At 35.5% G+C, this 24,368-nt stretch overlaps 1 protein-coding gene and 1 non-coding gene across 7 annotated transcripts in view; both read left to right on the forward strand.

Annotated features, from left to right (window-relative positions):
- Nucleotides 1–24,368, forward strand: part of EcR (Ecdysone receptor) — a 257,170-nt gene that overhangs the window by 19,285 nt on the left and 213,517 nt on the right. The window contains exon 1 of one of the 6 annotated variants that reach the window (XM_089090633.1): nt 9,729–9,746. The exons of 3 other annotated variants lie outside the window; for them this stretch is intronic. The gene's annotated coding sequence lies outside the window, so the exon portion shown is untranslated. 2 more of the 6 variants (XM_089090632.1, XM_089090634.1) reach the window with 2 other exon arrangements.
- TRNAE-UUC (transfer RNA glutamic acid (anticodon UUC)) lies at nt 14,838–14,909 on the forward strand. The gene has a single exon. It is a non-coding gene; the product is annotated as a tRNA-Glu (tRNA).

Here is a 24,368-nt window from a genome sequence, read left to right on the forward strand (position 1 = left end):
AGTGCCGTTGGATCCTGGCCTGAATCCCCCCATGATTTTAATTTGTTCGGTCTATCTAGCCTCGTGTGTAAACTGAATGGTAGTCCACTATACACTCTATCGTTTGACAAAAAATCCTATATAACTCTGTAAGAGTTGACAATGCAATCCCTAGATCATGACTCTCAACTATTTGAAAATGGAATAACCGATTCAATGTTTTCAAAAAATCATGGGGTTATTGTTTTTGATTTGTCAGGCATGCAAGATATGAGCATAGTACGAACAGGGAATGTATGTTTAGAGTGTACATTTGCCAATGCTCTGGCTGAGACTATCACGCTAAGATCACTGAGCCAATTTGAAACCTATTGGGAAATCCCAACCGACGGCAGTGTTCTACTAGACCTTGCACCATGAACAAAAACCAAATAATCAATATATTTAGTATGGATCCATACATGTCCCAGTACAAGTCCTATTGCAGACCCTCGGACTTCATTGAAAAAATTCCAAGTGTTAACAATACCCTAATCAGTGTTAATAGTAGTCCGTCGACTTTGAAGACTGGCCATTGGCTATGCATCTTTCAAACAGCAAAGAATATTGAATTTTTTGATCTTCTTGGCCTATCGTATAAATTCTATGCTCCATACATCAGCAACTTTATTGAAAGCAGAGGGAAAACCATTATTCAAAATCAACGAAGAGTACAGGATTTAACGACTAAGACAAGTGGCTTTCATGCACTACTCTTTTTCATGTTCAGATGTCGTGGCTACACCTACAAGCAGTTTCTCAACATCTACGTTGACTTACCTCAATTGAACGACTTTCTAGTGGAGAAAATACTTACAAGTTTATTTAATATTGATTTTAGAGCCCTAAGAATAAAATTTTCCAAAGATGTATGTGAAATTTTTTATTAATAAAAAAAAAATATATTCATAATAAAACGACTTTTCTACTCTTTAGATTTCGTCCACTACTAGGTATTTGTCGACAATAACTAGTGCAGGTAGATTATCTGAATTCACAGTGTACTGATCCTGATGTAGTGCAATGTCAGGGTCACATTTTCTACAGTAGAGTGTGACTTCACTCTTGTCATATATCTTTGTATAGTCAATGATACTAGTCGCATTCATTCTATAGAATTCACATGTTTCAATTAGCCTATTTGAAGCAATTTCACAAACAGTGTCCTCAAGTGTCGAATCATATTCCGTCACAGCAAAATAGAAATCAGTGGGCTTATAATCATAACATCCGGTGTCTTCACAACAATGACGTAGAAGCCATATTCTCTTGTTGTTCCAACAGTTGAATCGTTGACCCGGTTCCTCCTCCCAGAACAATCTAAAACCACGACGATACAAATCTCGTAGCACTAAACTAAAATCACGGTTAGGATTCTTTCCAATCATACCGGGATATGTACTCTCCCACTGCTTACATTTATCATACTGACAATTGGAGCATTGGTGGCCTCTAGGATGAGAGTCACACACCTCTTCAAGACAGGAATTACAACCTTTAATTTGTACAGCATATCCTCGATGCAATTTACATGGATTGCATAATCTACACTTCTCCTCAAACTCCTAAATCATTGTGCAAGTCTCACATGATAACCAAATTCCCGGTGTGTAAATACATAATGTAATTGTTTTGAAATTTTATTCTAGTTTTGTTGCTCACGCTACCAAACTTATAACTATCTAGCAACAAAAAAAAAATTGACTGAGAGAGAGAGAGAGAGGATTACATCCTAATTTATCTCTCTATTTAGTATGAAAAAAAAGTCCAAAATTTATAGAAAATCGTTTATAAAATAATAACAAAACTAACGTGGGTTCGTGTCGCTATCCATATATAATAAAACCTTGTACATAAATTGTTACCGCGAAGTCTAATTTTCATAAAATAGTCTAATGATGTATACTCAGTTTTCAATATATCGACAAGCATCCCCCGAGAAAATATCTTCATTTTAATTGACAACTATATAATATCATCGTCTAGAATTAAACGTTTTTAAAAAAGAACTAGATTCCTCATGATTCTATCTTTCTCGAATCTATACATTTTTTAGAGTCCTAGCTCTTTCACCACCAACCTCTGACTCAACCGACTCTCATTTTGGTAATCTAAAAAATATACGCTAGTCTACTATAGAAAGAAATATACCATTGATTTAGAAACAGTTTTATTGAGCATAATTACAATAATAATAATATTCACTGATGTATTTTGTTCTCATCAATATATTTCGATAGGACATCTAATGCTGACCGAAGTTTATTTATATGGAGAATATTTACTTTTCCAGCAAAACACAGCTACTCCTCCCGCTTAAATTTGCTTAATGATATCACATATCTCGCATACATAGTGTCCCATTCAAGACATAGTCTACAGCCAACAGTTATTTCCACAGACACATTGGATAATTGTATATCATTGCTGCTGCTGCTGTCATCTCCATAAATAATCTTAAATAATTTAAAGGAGCAACTCATTTTTTTTTTTCTCCAATAATATCATTTAAAATAAAAAAATATTATATTTGAATTAAAGTATATTAATAATATGAATTTTAAATAAAACTAATACTTTTATTAAAATCCTAATCACCAATCAAGTTGTACCCGTTCCTATTAACAAAGAGTGTAATGACCGAGTGTAATGACCTGTTTACCTAACAGAAAAACCGGAAGGAACGTAAAGTCCCAGAAGTAGTACCTTGGTATATACTGATATGGTTATCTACTGTATATTGTTAATTCACTGATGATTATTTGGGCTATTTTTTTACCAATTGCGGCTTGATGCAATGATGTTCATATTGCTTATGTTTGTTCAGTATTTAGGAGCCTAAAAAAAGAAACATGTCGCGTACCTTCAGAGCAGTGTATAATTGAGTTTTTCTTTCTCGTTTTTGTAATTTGTTCTAAGAGCTGATTTAGATCTTAGCTCCAGCTTTCGTCACTAAAAACCACATGTATAACTGCTAATTTTATGTGTATTTCTTTTTTTTTCGCTTATTGCTCCGTCTTTTTCATTTTTGTATGACGGGTTTTCCATTAAATAATAATAAAAATAATAAAATGGCAGAAAAAGCCACTCTACTGAGATTTGTCAAGTTGAGGGCTCAAAAACTTCTGTTCGGGGTTTTCGACCGCAGAAAATTAATTGGCTGTCTTAGAATTTTTGGTCTTTAGGAATTGACGTTTGGTGGCACAAAACGGCAGAAAATGCCACTTTGCTGTGGTTCAGTCCAATTTGTTGCTTAAAAAGGGCACTAGATTTGGCGATATTCTTTCAAATTCGCCCTGTCTCCATAAGCTATTTCTCTTTTTTAAATGTGGTGGGGGGGGGGCTGTAATTCTCCTTATTAAGATTTTCAACCATGTGATTCCAATAGTACAATTGATCCAACGGCATTTTCTAGGGATGTCGTAACCATTTCCGAAATTCCTATAAATTTATTTTTGCAACAAACTTTTACTATTAACAATAATCGAAATAATAGCTACTATTCCTGAATAAGTAAAAAATGAAGAATTTTTCTCACTAGCTAATTTCTTTCAACTCATTTTTCAACATTTGGTTACTATGAACCGTGAGTGGTTCGCTCTTATTAGGTTGTAGCCAAGGGCGTTTCGAAGATTTTTGTATGGATAAAAAATTTGTTTATACAAATTTTTGCTACTTTTTTTGCAATCTCGGCACATATTTTGGGGGAGAGGGGGGCTCAAACCTGGTAATATCCCTCCCCCGCGGACGCGGTCTTGGATTGTGGATACATCAGTGCCGCTCAAGCTAGAATACTATCTTTTTTGGGTTTTCAAGATGTAGTAGTAAACACCTCTGGTTTGGGATTTTTGATCTTGGTAATTTTATGGTATACTTTATATTGCCAATTCTACTATTCCAAAGTGGTTTCAAAGTATTAATGTTTTTGGTCTATGTTCATTCTCGTGGCTCCAAATCAATTCTGCAAAAATTTCATATTTTGAGCTTGATTAAATTGACCCATTTTTGAGTCTACGCATTTTTTACACAGATTTTACGCATATATTAATACGTAACACATACGTTTTACGTATATATTAAATAAAAAATAAATTTCTCCAATTGAATGCAGGGAACCGCATCAAAACTTAAAACGAACAGAAACCATTCTTATAAAAGGGATAGCCCCCTCCTCAGTTCCTCGCTCGCTGCGCTAAAGTGTTTTAGTGCTTTAAACAAGCTTCTTATTCCTATTCAACTTTGAATATTTTCCTATTCCTATTCCTATTGTGTTTCAGCAGTCGTTCTTATAGAATTGGGACAAAAAGTTAAACTTTAGCGTACAGAGCAAGCGATTGACGAGGAGGTTGCCTCCATTCATATGCGGGACAATTTCTGCTGGTTTAAAGTTTTAATTTGGCTGGTAACTTTCAGTTGATTTTTTTTATTTATTTAATTTCTGATTGTTCTTCAAATCATATCCAGGCATAATCAAAATACGATATGGACTACCGGCCCCATAAACTCTTGATCTCTTGTTGTTAAATTGTACATACCAATAATTTTAAAATGATTGGTACTGTCCCACTTTTTCAGGTCTGCTTAAGAATTAAAATATTGGAATGTAATTATAAGTTTGGACAAAATTTGAAAATTTTGTAAAAATTTTCGTTGAACGGCAGTTTTGTTAAATAAGTCCTTAATAATATTTGAATTACAAAATTTTGGGTTATCAGAAAGGGTCAGGGACGGATCCAGGATTTTTTTAGGAAGGGGGTGCAAAATAGGTTCATCCGATAAACTTGCGTTAGGAGCAAGTTTAATTAACGCAAACTTGCGCTAATTAAGTAAATTACACTACTTTAGTCTACGTTAGGGGGGGGGGAGGGTCCCCCTCACCCCCTGGATCCGCCACTGGAAAGGGGTGCTATTGTTCAAAAGGATGAAAATCCGCGTGATTTTTTTTTTATCTTCTACGTGGCTCAAGCCATTTCGGTCTCTACAGTAGGCTTCTCTGATGTCTAAATACATTGTATACATATTTTTAAAAAAAAATTATATATGAATGGAAAAGAGAAATATTACCATTTAAAGTCACTGAGAACAAACATCCTGCTAGTACTGGTCAGTCCCCCCCCCCCCCAAAAGGAAAATTTTCTGGCGAGACTCTTGACGCCCCACCTCACATTTTCCACCTCTGTGCTGGTATAATATTGTATGCTACATAGAAAAAGATTATTGCCATAGAAAGGACACTATTCCCTCCCCTAGCACCAGTAAGAAATGCATAGACCAAAAATATTCCCAGGAACCAAGAGGAACTAGATGTCAATTTCTCCCCATCCCTTCCTCAAAAATTATTTTATATTTTATTTGAAGGCTCAGTGAGGGTTGAGATATTTGGGCATTAAAAGGTACTCTTTGAGGAGCCTGGTGCCCTCCCCGGCTCCAAAATGACCCACAGCTCCTCCTCCTCCTCCTCCATAATAGCTAATATCCACTGATACGTCACTCTATAGTTTTAGGAAATATGAAGCAAACTACTTTAGCTAAATCAAGCTTTAAAAAAATTGTTAGAAACATTTCTCTGCAACAAAAAAGGATATATTACCCCTGCAGTACCCTTATTCAGGCTTCCTGAAAATGAAGGGAGATTAGGGATTAATTTGCATCCCTCCATCCCCTTTTATATATTTGCCTGTAGGCTCATGGACAGTAGACAATTTGGGCATTGTTATACGCTCTTTCAGGTATATGCCCCCCCCCTCCACACTTACACAGTGGCGCAACGCCCCTTCTTTGTAATAGCCAATGCGCAATTTCCCATCACTACACGTGATCAAACAGTTCGTGGTAACGAACTGTAAGTAAGGAGCGACCCGGCTCAATGGTAACCGAAACTCTAGAAAACGGGTTATTGATACCAATAGATATATCAAAAGAATCAGATTTCAATGCTGATTTCAAATATATAATTTTCATCAAGTTTAGTGCTACCTATCAAAAGTTACGCGCCTGAGAAAATTTGGCTGATTTTCAAAAAAAGGGGGAAAGACCCCCTAAAAGTTATAAAACCTTAATGAAAATCACACCATCATATTCAGCGTATCAGAGAATCCTTCTGTAGAGGTTTCAAGCTCCTATCTACACAAATGTGGAATTTTACATTTTTTGCCAGAAGAAAGATCACGGATGCGTGTTTATTTGTTTGTTTGTTTGTTTGTTTTTTTTTTGTTTTTTTTTTCCCAGGGGTGATTGTATCGACCTAGTGGTCCTGGAATATTGTGAGAGGGATCATTGGAACGGAAATTAAAAACTATAGTGCTCTTTTTAAGTGACCAAAAAAAATAAAGGGCAACTAGGCCCCGTCCACGCTCATTTTTTTCCCAAAGTCACCAGATCAAAATTTTGAGATAGCCATTTTGTTCAACATGGTCGAAAATATGATAAATATGTCTTTTAGGATGACTTAATCCCCCGAAGATCCCAGAGGGAGGGCTAAAAGTTATGAACTTTACCCAATGTTAACATATAGGCTAGTATTGGTTATTGGGAAGTATACAGAAGTTTTCAGGTGTTTTTTTTTCTGGTAGTGGGTGGTATGGGTGGGTCGGTGGTTATGTTGGAGGATCTGTTCATGAAGGACGTTTTCATGGGGGAAGGGAAATTGCCGTGAAGGGGGCGCCGGACTTGCCAGCATTATTTATTGGCTATTGGGAAGTATACAACCATTTTCAGGAAGGATTTTTTCTGGAGGGGGGGGGCTCGCGGCGGGCGTTACTCTGGAGAATATTTTCGTGGAGGATGTTTCTTTGGGGTAAGGGACAATTCTATGAAGGGGGCGCCGGATTTCCAAGCATTATTTAAGAAACGATCAGAAATTAAATAAAAAAAAACAAGTTTTTTCAACTGAAATGTAAGAAGGAATATTAGAACTTAAAACGAGCAGAAATTATAACGCATGTGAGGGGGTTCTCCCCCAAGTCAGTACCTCGCTCTTTACGCTACAGTTTTTTTTAGTGCTTTCAAAAGAGCTATCTATTCTAATTAAACAGCCTTTGTGATTCAGGGGTTTCTGAATCAAAATTTTTTTTAACTTTTAACGTAAAGAGCGTGGTATTGACTAAGAGGAGAACCCCTTCATATAATTAATAACATATACGTAATAAAAAAAACAATAAAAAAACAAGCGATACGGCTCAATAGTAATCGAAAATTTTAAAAACAAAATTTTGATGTCAATAAATGTATCAAAAGAATGTGTTTATAATGCTGATCCTAAATATATAAATTTTTATTAAGTTTAGTATTACTCATCAAAGGCTACGAGCCTGAGAAAATTTACTCGATTTTTTAAAGAGGGGAAACATCCCCTACAAGTGAAAGAATTTTAATGAAAATCACACCGTCAGATTCAGCGTATCAGAAAACCCTATTACATAGGTTTCAAGCTCATATCTGCAAAAATCTGCAACTTTGTATTTTTTGCCAGAAGAAAAATATACGAATATAGAAGTTAGTTACGTAAGTTAATTTGTAAAGACATCCATTTAGCAAAAGAAAAGTAAAATTTTTATACAAATAAAAGCTGCATTAACTAAAAAACGATCAGAAATTAAATAAAAAAAACAAGTTTTTTAAACTGAAAGTAAGGAGCGACATTAAAACTTAAAACGAACAGAAATTATTCCGTATATGAAAGGGGCTGTCCCCTCCTCAACGCCTCGCTCTTTACGCTAAAGTTTGACTCTGTCTCACAACTTTATTTTTTAAAACAATAAAAAACTTTAGCGTAAAGAGCGAGGCGTTGAGGAGGGGACAGCCCCTTTCATATACGGAATAATTTCTGTTCGTTTTAAGTTTTAATGTCGCTCCTTACTTTCAGTTTAAAAAACTTGTTTTTTTTATTTTTCTATTAAAAATCAACTGCACCGACCTAGTAAATTAAGCATTAAGATAAATGTCCATTTTAATCGTAAATCTTATAGGGACTATTTCATTTTCAGGAAGAAATGCGCCACCGTGAGGCCTCTGTAACTATGAAGCTCAATATGTAGTTTTATGATACTTTTAAGTTGATCGGCTATCTCAGAATCTTCAGTCGCAACTTGGTCCTATCTGGGGCAAAATCGCATATTGGTGCCTTAAAATGGCAGAAAACGCCACTTTCCCATTGCATATTCTTTTTTGTCACTCATAAAGGGCACTAAAACTTTAAATTTCCGTTGGAATGAGCCCTCTACTGATCTTCTCGGACAATTGGTTCATTACAATCACCCATAGAAAAAAGACGCGATCTTTCTTTTGGCAAAAAAAAATGTAGATTGGAAGATTTTTCTTTTGTTGATAGAATTTCACATTTTTGTAGATAGGAGCTTGACACCTTTACATTATTGTTCTCTAATATGCTGAATTTGATGGTGTTATTTTCATTAAGATCGTTTGAAATTTTGGGGACATTTCCCCTTTTTATTGTAATTCAGGCAATTTCCTCAGACTCCTAGCTTCTGAGTGGAAGTATTAAGCCTAATGAATTTCGTATATTTGAAAACAGCGTAAAACCCTAAATCTTTGATGTATTGATCGTTATAAAAAAAATCGTTTTTTTTAGAGTTTCGGTTACTATTGGGCCGAGTCCCTCTTTACTTACAGTTCGTTACCGCGAACTGTTTGACCTGTAGTAAGGCCTGTTGGATAACATACATAAAAACAAACACACAAATGTTTAAAAACACACACACACACAAATGTCTAAGTTTGAAAAATTCTTTTTTTTTATAAAAAAAAGACAATAAAATATCAATTGCAAAGGATCAGAGAAAAGAATTACTTACCTCGGCTGAAGCACACAATTTTATGCCCCCCCCCCCAACAAAAAAATCCTGAAGTTTTCAACTCGATCTGTCAGCCATGATACAAAATTTGGTAGATTTATCAAATCCATACGTAATAATACAATTTGTCATACTTTTTACGGAATCTATTTACTCTGAAGTGAGAAAGACTCGCTTGGTAGGATAGATTCAGTTACTCGTTGTATAACGTCACACGTTCGTTTCAGAGATTTGACTTTACATACTGAGCTAATTAGTATATAGGACTATCGTAAAAGCCACTTGTTATCATGATGCCCCTTTCTATTTTTTTTTTTAGCTTACATTATTTTCGATTTGCTTAGCCCATGGTTCCAATGTTCTGCATAAAGTTGTATGCTTCTGCCTTCATTAGTTTTACTACAGATTCAATGGAAGGATTACTTTACTAACAGATGGGGGGGGGTAAGGGACTAATTTTCTCTATAATTTCCATGTGCTTGTTTGTTTTTTAATTCCTAAAAATCACGGGCTTTATGTCACGAGCACTCTCTTGCTTGCCTGCTTCATTGGAGGGGGGGGGGGTAGGTATTAAACAGATTTTAACTTTTCATCTTTGCAAATTTTAAATGTGCAGTTGTTTAATTGCTGCGACTTTTATAACCCTCTCCCGCTTCTCCTTTTTCTTGTTGGACAGATTCATTTAATTTCACCAAGTTCTGAACAAAAGTAAATGGCACCCATCCCAAGGGGGTAATTCCCCTCACCCATCACTGGCTAATAATTTCATATTTCATATTACCGTTTAATTGAAACACATTTTAGTGCTTATAGGAAAATTGACCTTGAAGATACAATCTGTCAGGTGGCTTTAAATTATTCTTTCCAGAGCATCAAAAGGATGTGTTTTATTGTAGGTTTCTCTCTTTAAATAAGGTAAGAAATATTTGTTTATAATTTAAAATGTCAATTTAATCTGTTAAGTTATATTTTGGTAGTGAATATTGAGGGGAGCAGGGTATGAATCTGCACTAATAGTTTAGAAAAAAATATGTTCGAATGTGGGCTTTCGGAACAGGCTTTGGGTACATTCCATTCCCTTTTAGTTAAATCAGGATGCACACAAAAATTTTTCAGCATCAAGAGTGAAAAGATATATTTTCAATATCCTCTATGGAGTTTCTAAGTTTAACTCGCAATCCTTGTACTATATCTACGAATATTGTATGCATTTTAAGCATTTATTATGGCAGTCAATACATTAGAAAATCTTAACAATTAATGTTCAGTCGCTGGCAGAAATTTTGTTCGCACGTCTTCGGCCCTTGTTTTAAAACTACCTGTGAATTGATGATGTTCAACCTACTACCTGTTAATTTTTCCCAGCTGAATGTTCCCTATTATTTTAGTTTTTTTTTCTTTGTAGAATTTATGCTTGAAACTTTTTTATTCTATCCAAGAGGTTTCAGGTGATTTCTGTGAGTGTCAATTTTGTTTTGCGTCATTTTAGTTTGTTTCGTTTGATGCAACTTTTTTTGTGTTTTAACCAACAATAATACACTAGCTATTTCAAATAGGGGTCTTGAAATATAATTTTTGAAATTTTGGTCTTGAAGTTTTTCCTCTTTGGAACCGGAAGGAATAAAATGAAAAAATAGGACAAAAACTGATAGGATTTGATGCTGTAGGGCATGCTTGCTGGATAAATTAAATACAAATAAAGTTCTTAAACTGAAAGTAATGTTGCTCCTTACTTTCAGTCAAAAAAAAAAGTTTTTTTTATTTAATTTCTTGTCGTTTTACAAATAAAGAGGGGAAATTCATCTCCATCTCCTTTGAAAATTTCCCTTTTCGGAAAATTCCTCTGTGGAATGTTCTTCCCGCGTGAACCCTTCCTCCTGTAAAATTCCCCTAGGACTTTTCCATCCTCGCTGAAAATTCCTTGGCGAAATTTCCTGCGGATAATTCTGTCTGGAAAAAATTCTCCTTGACCTTCTTTCATTTGTAATAGACGTGTTTTTTGTTTAATTTCTGATTGTTTTTCAAACAATTTTGGAAATCTCCTCTCTGTAGAAATTTTTTCCCGAAAATACCCTAACATTCCCTCCCCAATGGAATTTCTCCTGCGGAAAAGATACCATGGAGAATTTCTCCTGCGAAAGATCCCCCCCCCCACAAACCATCCCTCAGGCAATTCCAGCCCGCTGAAAATGTCTCTCGGACAATTCCCCTGGAACATCTCCACACGTAAAATTGAGTCCCTAAGGAAAAAGTAAGACAAAAAAAATTTTGTATAGAAATTCTGGCAAATTTCCCCCGGTTAAAATTTTCACCTGAAAGTTCACCAATGGAAATTTTCCTCCCCACGGAGAATTTTCCCCGTGGAAATCCCCCCCCCTGAAAGAACAACTTTCAGTTCTTTCCCCAGAATCTGTGGTGAGGGAGAGGGTGTCATCCCTAGAGGCATAGTTGTTTGACTTTTCAACTATGCTGTACAAAATGGCTGTCTCAAAATTTGAATCGGATGACTTTGGGAAAAAAAGGGGCGTAGGAGGGGAGCTAGTTGCCCTCTAATCTTTTTGGTCACTTAAAAAGAGCACTAGAACTTTTAATTTTCCGTTCGAATGGGCCCTCTCTTGATCCCATTGATGGGTTCTTGAAAGCTCTACAGTATGGTTCTGTGATACGCTGAATCTGATGATGCAGTTTTCATTAAAATTCCTTGTCTTTTTGGGAATGTTTCCCCCTTTTTTAACATTAAACTTAATGGATTTTATATATTTTGAATAAGGATAAAAATCTAATTTTTTATGTATCTATTGTTATCAAAATTCCGTTTTTTAGAGTTTCGGTTACTATTGGGTGGAGTCGTTCCTTACTTACAGTTCATTTTCGTGAACTGTTCGATTTTGCCATTTATTCTAGTCGGGAGGACGGGGTGATGTTTCCAAAGAGCTGTTTCATAAAAACTGGCATATTCTAAGAAATTATAAGTAAAGTATTTTTTTATTTCCCAGGGTCAGGCCTTATGCGTCATCCTATCTTACTTATTTTACTTGTATTTGCTCTATTAGGACCGTGCCTCACCTGGCATCTCAGATTTAGATATTACGTGGGAATTTTGTTAAACCATGAGCTCTCCTCACCCTGTCCCCATGCATACTTCCCGGATAATGTGTATTTAATTGCATTGATATAGGGGCTATTGCATCGCAGCATCAAGGGCATTGCTAAAATGGTGTTTAATGTGTTTGGGAAATCACCTTTCAAAATTTTACATATCCAACTCTACTGAACCAACTCCTACTGTTAAGTTGAACATTTCATTGACAATTAATGTTACTGAATGAGCGTCGTAGGTAAGTATTGTTATTACTGAATCTGTATTTCCGTACCTTGTAGCGCAGAACTAGTTTATTTGAATAGAAGAATGTAATTTTCAGTTTAAGTATTGACTATTGAATATACAAGGACATAGTGGCAGATCCAGAGGGGGGAGGTGGGCTTTTGAAATTGTTAGAAATATCATAGAAAATAATGAGAGGAGTTTCAATAATATCGAAGTGAAACAAGAATTATTTAGTACTGTTAAGAAAATAATTGTAGGCTACTGGTCCTGATTATGTGTATGTAGCTGTTTTTTTTTTTTTTTTTTTTTTTTTTTTTTTTTTTTTTTAATAAGGAAGATACAGAGTTCAAAACAAGATGTTGAAAATTACACGTTTGATTTTTGATAAAGGGGAAGTAGGTTGGGATCTTAGGAAAATTCTCAATTGAAACCACATATAAAAAGGGTGATAAGAGGGAATGTAGTAATTATAGAGGCATTGGCGCTGAGATTGACGATACTTGTTGAACAAATCCTTATAATTCCACACAGAAAAAAATTGCTATGAATTTTAGTTGCCAAAGTATGTTCACACATTATTTTTAGCCTTGGCAATTTTTACTCTCAGCGATTACCTCTTCCATGGCTGTTTCTGTTGTTAGAAAAATTTGCATAGTTGACTGATGAAATTTAATTTTTTCAACTGACGAACTGTATAACAGAGCAACTAAATTGTCATCACGAGCGAATATTGCTCATGTGTGAGCATATGTGGTAACCTAGGATAAGATGTGCTGTAGATAAAGTGTTAAGAAGATTGAGATCTTAGGAAAGGCCCAAAGATTTCCTCGAATAAATTTATATGTTTAGATTAAGAAATGAGGAGCGTCCGAATTATCAAAACTTTTGCGACCGGCGTCTGAATATAATTTTGATGAATTTTTGTGCTTTAGAGACCCTTGCAAATCTCTCACAGTTAAAATATAAATAGCTATGAAAGAGAAAAAACAAAGCTATTTTTCAAAATATGGGGTGACCTTTACCCTACCCAAAAAATTCGGTGTTATTGAGAGGCATTAGGGTCCTACTAATATATATGTTTGACTGTATACCGGTTATTAAAGGACTTCCGGACCGGTGTCGTTAGTCCGGTGTCGAACATGACTCTACTTCGCTGTGCTCTATGATGTCATATCTTCCTCTACTATGTGTGACGCTTCTACTCCGCCATCTTGGAACGCTGGAAAAGTTATAGATAAATTCGTTTATTTGTTGTTCTACATGTGTATTTATTTGGGGAAAAGTTGGCAATGAAATTTATTGACATTTCACTACTGTTAGTCGTTAAGTGTCTGTTTTGTAACTTTATTTGAAAGCTGGTGATAAGACATAAAGCATAGAACATTTCCTTGAAATCCTTCTTAACTGTGGGCGGTAAACTCTGTAAAGTAAGAACAAAATTATCCTCTAAAACCGCGTCTTCGTTTGGCGTTTTATGAACAAAAAGTCAAATTAATCAGCCAGTTGGCAGCTCCAGTTTCTTATGCTGCCGAAAAAACAGTTTTCGGCAGTTTTATTGGTTGATTTGCTTTCTGATGTGTCCATGAAACCGAGGGAGTGCCGACTTTCAGAAATCACGTACAACAGTTGGCGCGTTCCAAGCGTGGTGGAACTATGCCAAGTGCTGTGGGGACTGCCACCAATCGCGGAACTGTGCCACGTACGGCGGAGTTTTGTGGCGCTCTGAGATGCGCACCAGGTTGTGGAAAGTGGGTAACTCCTCATGTAAAATGTCAAATGAAAGTGTGGCTTAAGCTTTTTTATATAGCTAAGAGGTTTTTTTAAATAGCGTAGCCTTCATGGATGTTATTAATCTGACCGTCAAATGGTACTGTAATAGTCAGTAAGTTTTTAATGGAATAAATTCCTAGAACAAAAATAATGGGAGAAAATGTTTTATTTCATAGAAAATTACCTATGTTTTCTCTTTTTAAAGACAGAATATAGCGTAGATGCATTAACATTTGTTCGAAACTAACGTCTATATGGTGGGGGTAAAATTCATTTCCGACAAAAATGATTGTTATATTTGGAAAGAGCATAAAAAAGCATCGAGTAGTATGTTTACTTGGTAAATTTTTCGCAAATCATATTATTGCCTTACAACGAAAGTAAACATACCACTCGATGCCTTTTTTTATGCTCTTTCCAAATATAATAATCATTTTTGTCGGAAAGGAATTTTACCCCCAACCCTATATATACCAATTAAGGGTATATATTTGCACATTAGGGGGGGGGGTAAATTTTATTTCTGATGTAAATGGGAGATAAGTTTAAATTTCACCCCCACCCCCTAATGTGCAAATTTATACCATGAAGTGGTATATATAGGGGTGGGGGTAAAATTAATTTCCGACGAAAATGATTATTATATTTGGAAAGAGCATAAAAAAGGCATCGAGTGGTATGTTTACTTTCTTCATAAGTCAATAATATGATTTGCGAAAAATTTACCGTTTACTTTATTCGTAAGTCTGCCGTATGAACTGCGTATGAACTGCCAAAAATTACCCTAAATCTCTACCAAGCAGTATATTAAGGATGGCTTGAGGCATTTTTGGAAAAAAAAATCGCTATATAGTAAAAGTTGTTAATAAACCTCTTCAACATATGTTTAATAAATTGTTTTTGTATCCTCCCATATGGTCTAGTGGCTAGGATAGCTGGCTTTCACCCAGCAGGCCCGGGTTCGATTCCCGGTATGGGAAGTTTTTGTTCTACTGTGAATTCAATCATTGAATCTTGCTTTTTATTGTTCCATTCAAATTATTCTTGTCTAAATTGTTTTTCTGCGTCGAACAATTGTTTTTCTTCCTTTCCTACCAGTATGTTATTTGCAGTGGTATGAAGTAAATTTCATGTGCCTGTGTATAACACTTTCTTCTGTTTTTAAGGCGGTTTGCTTCGAAATCAGTATATGTAGTCTAGTCGCTGAAGTCTGGTCCTTCTCCAAATTGACTTTTTCAAAAAATAAGTAATAATAAATCAGTACTTGGTGACTAAACAAGAACCAGAAAATTTTAATTCTTTGAAAGCTTTTCTAGAAAATAGTCAAATAAAATGCGAACATATGCAGGCAAGTCGGTAGTTTCAGTTGAATGAGGCTTAATTCGTGGATTCCGCAGATGTCAGGCAAATTACATGAAAACTATAACGTATTATAAAAGGAAGCGTACTATCTCAGTGAATGAGATCTTAAGGACCCTCTGTGTAAGTGTGTGACCGCATGCCGTACATACAAATCATATGTGTGTTTGTTTGCGTGAGTGTGTGTTTAAATGTGTATTTATGTGTGTAATGGTGTGTATACTGGATAATAAGGTAAACTATTTAAGCTAGAAACGTGGAAAGTGTGAAAACTCCTCCTCAGACCCCAATTTTGGACTTAGATTTTTCCCAGGAAATTTCATTCAACTTGCTCAGTGACTTTGTGAGTTGGCAAAAGAGCTGCCGAACTAGGTTTTAATATCCTAGAAGACAAGTGACGGCACCAGACAGCAGTAGCGTAGTTTTGTCAAAATCTTGGGGGGGGGACAAAGTTGGAGCCAATTTTCCCAAATGAAGTGAAAATAACAGTGAAAACTGAATCAATGGGCCATATAGTACCATAAAAGTAAAGATATACTAAAAAAACTGACTCGTTTCTGTGGATACTTGAATTTATGCAGGCTTATCTTAGTTTTTACAAGATTTTTGACGAAACTAAATTTCAGCTGGGGCAAACTGGAGTCTGGTGGGGGAGACAAACCGAGGTCTGGGAGGTAGTTGCCCGCCTGACCCATAGCAAATTACGTGACAACGAGGTCAACGACGGTGAAGAAAACTCACTTTCAGTCGCTATTCCATGTTTTCGTGCTTGTTTAAAATGCCATTTATCGCTTATTTTATCCTAAGAGTTCCTTTGAGTTCATCAACTTTCTATTCGTATCGCATAAAAAAAGGTCATCTAAATGTATATCCTCGTTTTTCTCTTGTTATAGAACGGCTAAAAAAAATTTTTAGCCTAAAATTTCTTTTTGGAAATTATCCTTTTTATTTATGTAAAGCTATCACAGCTACAAAATGTGAAAACTGCTTCCCAGACCTCAAATTTTGGCCATAGATCATTTCCAGGAAATTTCATTAACTCGCTCAGTGACTTTCTGAGTTGGCAAAGAGCTACCGAACTAGGTTTTAACATCCTAGAAGAGAAGTTGCGGCGCCAGACAGGGCTGTCAACGAGGGTGAAGGGGAATCCCTGCTCCCCGAGTCTGAAAGATTTCCAGTACGAGATTGTTTCTTTTGTAATGCGTAAGCTAAATTTATTATCATTACTATTTTAATTTCTACATTTTCCCAGCAACCTTCACGATTAGCTGTATGCTCTTCAACAGAGCATATTTCCCCAGAGGAATTTCAGGCTAGCCCGCTGTAAAACATGTCTGGGAATATTGTTCCCAATAAAAGTCGAGGGCCGAGCGACGATAAGATAAGTTTTATTCTTCATTAGATACACATACAATATTACATGTTATTATTTCCCCAAAGGCTCATTGGCCTCTACAAAGAGGTAAAGCATGTGAATTGCTTACTCGGAGATGAAAAACAAAAGAAAATTTAAAATGATCACTTACTCACATACGAAAGAGAAGAATAGATAATATAGATAAAACGAAAACTATAGAAAAAATAGAATAAATAAACTAAAATATTAATTAGGTTAAATAGACTCCAAAAAAAATAAAATAAATAAAAAATAAAAACATAAATAAAAATAACTTCTACGAAGCCAAAGAATTTTTAACAATTTTTTTAAACAAACCGAATGAGTGGCACCCTCGAGCTGATTCAGGCAACTTATTCCAAACAATATGACACACCATTGAAGGATTAAAATCTGACCTTATGCAAGGAGTAAATGGAACTTGAACATGATTTGTCATATTACGAAGATTATAATTATTTTGATCAGAGGTAACAGATTGCGGAACACTTAGGGGCCGGGGGAGGTCACCATGAAGCTGAGCAAAAGTAAAACATGCACGTGAAAGAATGTATAGTGACTCAAGATCAAGTAATGGTATAACTAATGATCGATCAGTTTCCTGAATGAGGTTTCTAATTTTATTGCAAGCCATAGAAAGTGGTTTTAACAGTGAAGGGAATGTTGATGTCTACCCAATTGGACAGTAAGAGATGTAAGATTGGACCAAACAGTGAAAAGGGATTTTCAAAATCGATCCTGGAAAAGTATGTCTAAGTTTCCTTAAAATACCGAGAATCCTGCATATCTTCATTTTAATAAAATCAATGTGACGTTTGAAAGATAGGTTTTCGTAAAAAAAAGTGCCCAAAAAACTAACATATTGGTCTTTGGATATATAAATTATCTCATTTGCCTGGTAAATTTCTGATGATTGTAGAGAAACTCAAGAAACATGCGAAAAAATAAAAAAACTGGAATTAGACTAATTCCGGGTAAGATAATTAGCATAGAACCACAGAGTCTCCCTCTTAAGCAAAATTTCTAAATTCAATCGAAGCTCGGATTCGCAGTTTCCCAAAGTGCCAAGTGTGCTGTCATCAGCAAAACAAACAAGGACATCAGAAGAAGGCGTACTATAGTTGCCACTATGGGCAAGGGAAGGCTTAGGATGACAAAGTCGACAGCAAATAATAAGGTTCTGCTTTTTTACAACATAATAAAGATCATTTACATAAATCAAAAATAGCACAGGCCCTAAAACTGATCCCTGGGGGACACCGAAATTCACTTGCGAGGGTGACCGGAAAAGGGGATCAACAGGAATTAACCAATCCTTTAAATAAGACTGGAACCAAAAAAATACACTTCCCCTTATGCCAAAATGAGGCATCTTCGATAGAAGAATTTCATGGGTTAAGGAATCGAATGCCTTACGAATATCTAGGAATATAGCAGCCGAAATCAATCCCGAATCTAACGCAGAATGAACAAAATTTAAAAGGGTCATACAAGCATGTTCAGTGGAGTGCTTCATTCGGAAACCAAATTCAAAATCACGGAGAAAATTTTTAGATTTTAAGAAAGTTAGGAGACGAGAATGCATAGCCTTTTCAAATATTTTACTGAATACTGATAAAATTGAAATTGGTCGATAATTTGCCGGATCATTCCTTGGTCCACCTTTACACAAAACAATAATCCGAGCGCACTTGAGAGCATCCGGAAAAACACCACATTCAAATGAAAGATTAACAAGTTTTGTTAGAGGCAATACTATTGAAGGAAGAATAGATTTAACTACCTTTGTAGGGATAGAATCTGGCCCAGATGAAGACGAGATTTTCAAGCCATTAACAGTTTTAGTAATTTCACTTACTGTTACTGGCTCTAGAAACAAAGACTTAACACAAGATGGCCCGAGGTAAGATCTAAAGTCCGGCCTAGGCCGAGACAAAGTAACTGTAGAAGTAATATTCTTACCAATATTAGCGAAGAATGAGATGAATGCCTCTTGGACATTAAGCTCACCCTCCACAGCTCCATCACCAATGACCAGACTCATAGGTAAAGAGCTAGATTGAGAACTGGGTTTAAGTACAGAATGTATTACCTTCCACGTTTTACGAATATCATTGCCACAAGCAGCAAAATTATTTAGATAATACAGAGATTTGGCTTTCCTACACAAGGAATTATATATATTCCGGTAGATCTTGAATTGACAAAGACGAATAGCACCTGCTGAAAGTGTAGCGCATTTATAAGCTCTCCAGTGATTATTCTTCCTTCTCCAGCTTTTGAGAAGTCCGGATGTCATCCATGGGCTTAGAGGAACAATCCTTTTAGACCTATGGTTAGAAGGTGATACTTTACAAATGCTAAGAATAGCCTCTTTTATTGTTCCATAAAAGGACTCAAATAAACAAGAAAAATCCTTATCATTATCAAGCAAGCTCCACGAATTTTCCGCTAATTTGGACCCAAGAAGAGATAACTCTTTCTCACCAAACCTAACAGAATAGGAATCAAACACCTGAGCCCTGTTACTCTTCCCCTGTTTAAAGCTGAATCAAGAATATATTGGAAAGTGATCGGAGATATCACTATCTAAAATTGCATTTCCCTTACAACTAAGAGTAAAGAACATATTGTCAATCAAAGAACCCGTAACATTTGTAACTCGCGTGCGGATGGATGTAGGCGGCAGAGTTCCTGGAGCAAGCATGGTTGAAAGAAAATCAACTGAAGCCGAAGGCTTTGAATCCATCAAATTCATATTAAGATTAACTGACACGGACATTTCAGTATTATGTCAAGTATTTCCTCAAGATTCTTGAAACAAAAAAACAAGAATATCACCACTAGGAGAACGATAAAAATTGCCTATAATGAGATCAATACCATTAGATCTAATTTCTATAAATTTTGACTCGAAAATACCTTCAAAATTCCTTGATAAGTCATCACGCAAGCAATAATGCAAATTGCGAGATATATACTTGGCAAGACCTCCTTTAGCCATCTTGCAGTGGTTAATACGTTCCATTTTATAACCATGGATATCCAATAGCATTTCATTGTCAGAATCCAGAAATGTCTCACACAAACCGACAACATCAGGCTGTCCATCCGAAACAATTTGTCTCAAATTATCTATTGACGAGGAGAGACCCTGAATATTAAGCTGAAGTGCGGTCAGAGAATAATTTCCTTTGGTAACCTCCTCCTCCCCCAAATTCGAAACATATTTACTTTTACAAATGGGTTTATATTAATCGGATTTTGATTAGCCTGACCCACAGAACTATTTACTATACTAATTACACCAAAAGGACTATTTTCAAGCTTACAAAGGCGACTCTCATGGCTTAAAATATTCACAAAAGCAGGTTTCGTTTGGAGTCCAATCAATTCACCAGAGGAACCAAAAAGAAATCATTACTTAAATTAATTACAAAAGAAAAATCTGTCAAATGATTACAAACACATAAATAACTGATAGCACAGCAGGTATTATTGGAAGGAACCATTAGCACGGAAGGAGAAACAAAAATGAAAAAAATAAAAATAAAATAAAAAAATTAAAATTAATGACCTGAGGAAGGTATTTACAAATTAAGAAAAATACTAACATCGAAAAACGACACAACCGAAGTAATAAAAAGAGAAAAAATACCGAAAACTGTACTCAAAAATAAATAGAAACAAACAATATTTTTGAGAAAAATAATACAAAAAAGATTAAAAAAAACAGAGAAGAAAAAATGAACCGAAAATTAGCGACTTTTAGTAGAGAAAAAAAAACAAGAAAAGGGAAAATAAACAAATAATCCATGAGAATGTAAAAAAAAACAGACAGAAAAAAAACAACTAGATACAGTCAGCGAGAGACCTTATCTTTTTTATTGGAGTCCCGTCACTAGGCTTTGCCAATATTTGACCCCGATCAGACCAAGCATTCCGCTGACCGAATTTGTCTTTCGCCGCATTCAGAATATCTCGTCTCTGCTTGGTCAGAGACTCAACAACAAAAATACCACTAGAGCCCAACTTGGATTTGGGCTTGAACACTTTACAAGCAACGCTTTTGCTCGAAAACTTCACTATTATCGGAGCGACCCTTGGAGCAGATGGAACCGCCTGAGTTGAATCAGTTATAGCAGCATTATTCAGTCTAAGTCTATGCACGTTCACGACCTCATTTGTACTAATTTCAGGCAAAGACATCTTTTGATTAATAGTTAGCAACACAGCAGAACGAGTGTCAACACCAGTTTTCTCCCTAACAACGTGAAAAACCAGGCTGTCTAGTAGTGATTCTGGTTCATAACTATCCAACTTATTCTCAATCCTGTTTAGTCTGTCCCCTAAATCGAGTACTGTGGTTTCTTGTTCAAGTTCAGGGGAAGTGTCTGAGGAGGACCGCTTCACCAGAAGTACCAAATTCAATTCAGAAGGATTATGGAATGGTCTTTAATAAGATGAAAGTAAGATAAGATAGATAAGATAAGTTTTATTCTTCATTAAATACACATATAATTTTACATGTTATTAATCCCTCAAAGGCTCATTGGCCTGTACAAAGAGGGACGACATATGAATTACATACTCAGAGATAAAAAACAAAAAAAATTTAAAATGATCACTTACTCACATATGAAGGAGAAGAAAAGAAAATATAGATAAACTGGAAACTATAGAAAAAATTAGAATAAATAAACCAAATTTATTAATTATATTAAATAGACTCACAAAAAAAAAAAAAAAAAAAAAAAAAAAAAAAAAAAAAAAAAATATTATTATTACTATAAGCGAATCCCTATCGTCGAAACAGAATTATGTGTATTGTCAGGTAAAACTAATATCATAAAAGCTGTTACGATATTATTCATAACTCTTATCCAAAATATTAAAAAATCAAAACTTAAGCCATGTACAGCCCTTTTAGCTTGTATTTAAAACTATATAAATTCCAATTCAATCAACTCTGCTTATTTCTGAGGCTAGGTAGCAAAATTGACGTTTATGGGTTAATTCAGTCATAAGGCTTATAATTATTGGACTGTAATAAAATGGTGCGAAAGCAATAAAATTTAACCCGTCTTCATGAATGCTACTCCTTAGTGAACTATACAAGTTTCAGCAATAAATATTGATAGTCATACCTGAGGTCAGGGAGTAATAGCGCAGAGAAGACCACCATAAAACAGAACTAAACATTCAGGGGACATCAACTCCACAAAAAAAAAAAAAAAATTAAAAAAAAAAAAAAAAAAAAAAAATTATTCAGTTTTATTCTTAACAAAATGGTCCTTAAGAATCCTCTTGAAAGTGCCAAACGAGTGGCATTTCTGTACTGAAGAAGGCAGGGAGTTCCAAACCTGATGACAAGCGATGAGCGGATTGAAATCTGACCGCACAGTGGGAGTAGGAGGAATGCAGATATTATGTGACGAACGAAGGTTATATGGAGCTGAATCAGAAATAAACTGAGGAGTTTTTTGAAGAGATTTTGGAAGATTGCCATGAAGCTGATGAAAAACAAAAGAAGCGCAAGAAAGAATGTAGATAGACTGTAGATTTAGAAGCGGTCTTGGTGAAGAAAGTAATCGCATGACATGACTTTCGACTAATCCGAGACCTCTTCTACTGACGTAAAGTTACTGAAAGGAAAGTGGTATTTTATGCCTTTAGTCAAAGTGTCACTGACAGCCAATGAAAATCATTCGTTGTCCTGTAAAATCAGATTTTTACGATCCCTCTGGTTTGAATTGGGACTTCTGGTGCAGTTTCTAATGCACCCCATTCATGAAATTGTCCATTTCAAGTGCATAAGCTGGTCCAAAATAGTGACGATTGGGTGTTACGGAAATGATTCTTGGGATCGCGATTGCTATCACCCTGTTGTAGTTAAAAGAGTAAGTTCCCAAACATTGAAACATCTAGAAAAATTGAGTAAAATCGAAAATGTTGGGCATAGTTTGGGTTTTCATTGTAGATATGCATTTCCTTTATATACTCTTAAACGAAACTACGTTTGCATTTTTCTTATTATATTAAATAGAAAAAAAAAACTTTTTTCAATTAAAAGTGAGGAGGAAAATCGAAACTTAAAACGAACAGAAATGATTCCGTACATGAGGGAGCAGTCTTTCTTAAAGAATTCGGACAAAAAGTCAAATTTCACCATAAAGAGCGAGGGTTTAGGAAGGGGTGGCCACCCTCATATACGGAATCCTTTCTGTTCGTTTTAAGTTTTAATGTTGTTCCTTACTTTCAATGGAAAATGCTTGTTTTTCCATTGTCCCCCCCTCCGAAAAAATGTCCGTATGTCCCAATAACAAATACTATGTGTGAACAATAGGCAAATTGCGTAACTTACAGCCCTCTCCCTAGGGGATCATGTCATCTCCAAAGGCAAATTTATTGGACCTTTGAACTATGCTGAATCAAATGGCTTTTTCAAAATTTTGATTGGATGTCTTTGGAGAAAGAAGGGGTTTGGAGGGGGCTAGTTACCCTCCAATCTTTTTGGTCACTTTAAAAGGGCACTAGAACTTTTGATGATCAGTTAGGATGAGCCCTCTGCCGATCTTCTAGGAACGTTGACTGGATAAGATCATCCCTGGAAAAAAACACGCATTCGTGATCTTTCTTCTGGCAAAAAATACAAAATTCTACATATTTGTAGATACGAAATTGAAACCTCTATAGTAAAGTTCTCTGATATTCAGAATCGGATGGTGTGATTTTCGATAAGATCGCTTGACATTTTGAGGATGCTTCCCCCCCCCCCTCTTAGAAATTAAAGCAAATTTTCTCAGACTCGTAGCTTTTGATGGGTAATGTTAAACTTAATAAACTTTTAATATTTGGTGTCAGGATAAAAACCAATTCTTTTTGGCTTGACAGTTCGTTACCACGAACTGTTTATATAATTTCAAATGGACCTTTTTAAGTTTCCGTTACACATCAGTTTTTTGGCTTAAAAAAAAGAAATCAAAAGTTCATTGAAGAAAATTCAGAGTATGATATAAAATTTCGACATATTACTTTGAGCAATGTCAAGCTAGAACTAAAAACGATTTTAGCAAAATGTGAGTTGATCAGAAATGATTCTGTACATGAGGCAGCAGTCTTTATTAAAGAATTCGGACAAAAAGTCAAACTTCAGCATAAAGAGCGAGGATTTAGGAAGGGGTAGCCTCCCTCATATACGGATTCCTTTCTGCTCGTTTTAAGTTTTAATGTTGTTTTTTACTTTCAGTGGAAAATACCTGTTTTTTTTAGTTTAATTTTGACCGTTTTTCAAATCATGCCTGGAAATCCCCTATCCTCTCCCGGCGTAAAATGTTCCCTTAAAAACACCCCCCCCCCCGAAAAAAAATGTCCGTATGTCCCAATAACAAATTCTATGTGTGAACAATAGGCAAATTGCGTAAATTGCAGCCCTCTCCCTAGGGGATCATGTCTTCTCCAAAGGCATATCTATTGGACCTTTGAACTATGCTGAATCAAATGGCTTTCTCAAAATTTTGATCGGATTTTTTTGGGAAAGAAGGGGTTTGGAGGGGATTAGTTACCCTTCAATCTTTTTGGTCACTTTGAAAGGGCGCTAGAACTTTTGATGATCAGTTGGGATGAGCCCTCTGCCTAGGAACATTGACTGGATAAGATCACCCCCGAAAAAAAAAACACGCAT

This window comes from Artemia sp. Qi Xiang Cuo, chromosome 6 (genome assembly GCF_049724085.1).
Source record: "Artemia sp. Qi Xiang Cuo chromosome 6, ASM4972408v1, whole genome shotgun sequence".
In the NCBI taxonomy this organism is placed as follows: Eukaryota; Metazoa; Arthropoda; class Branchiopoda; order Anostraca; family Artemiidae; genus Artemia; species Artemia sp. Qi Xiang Cuo.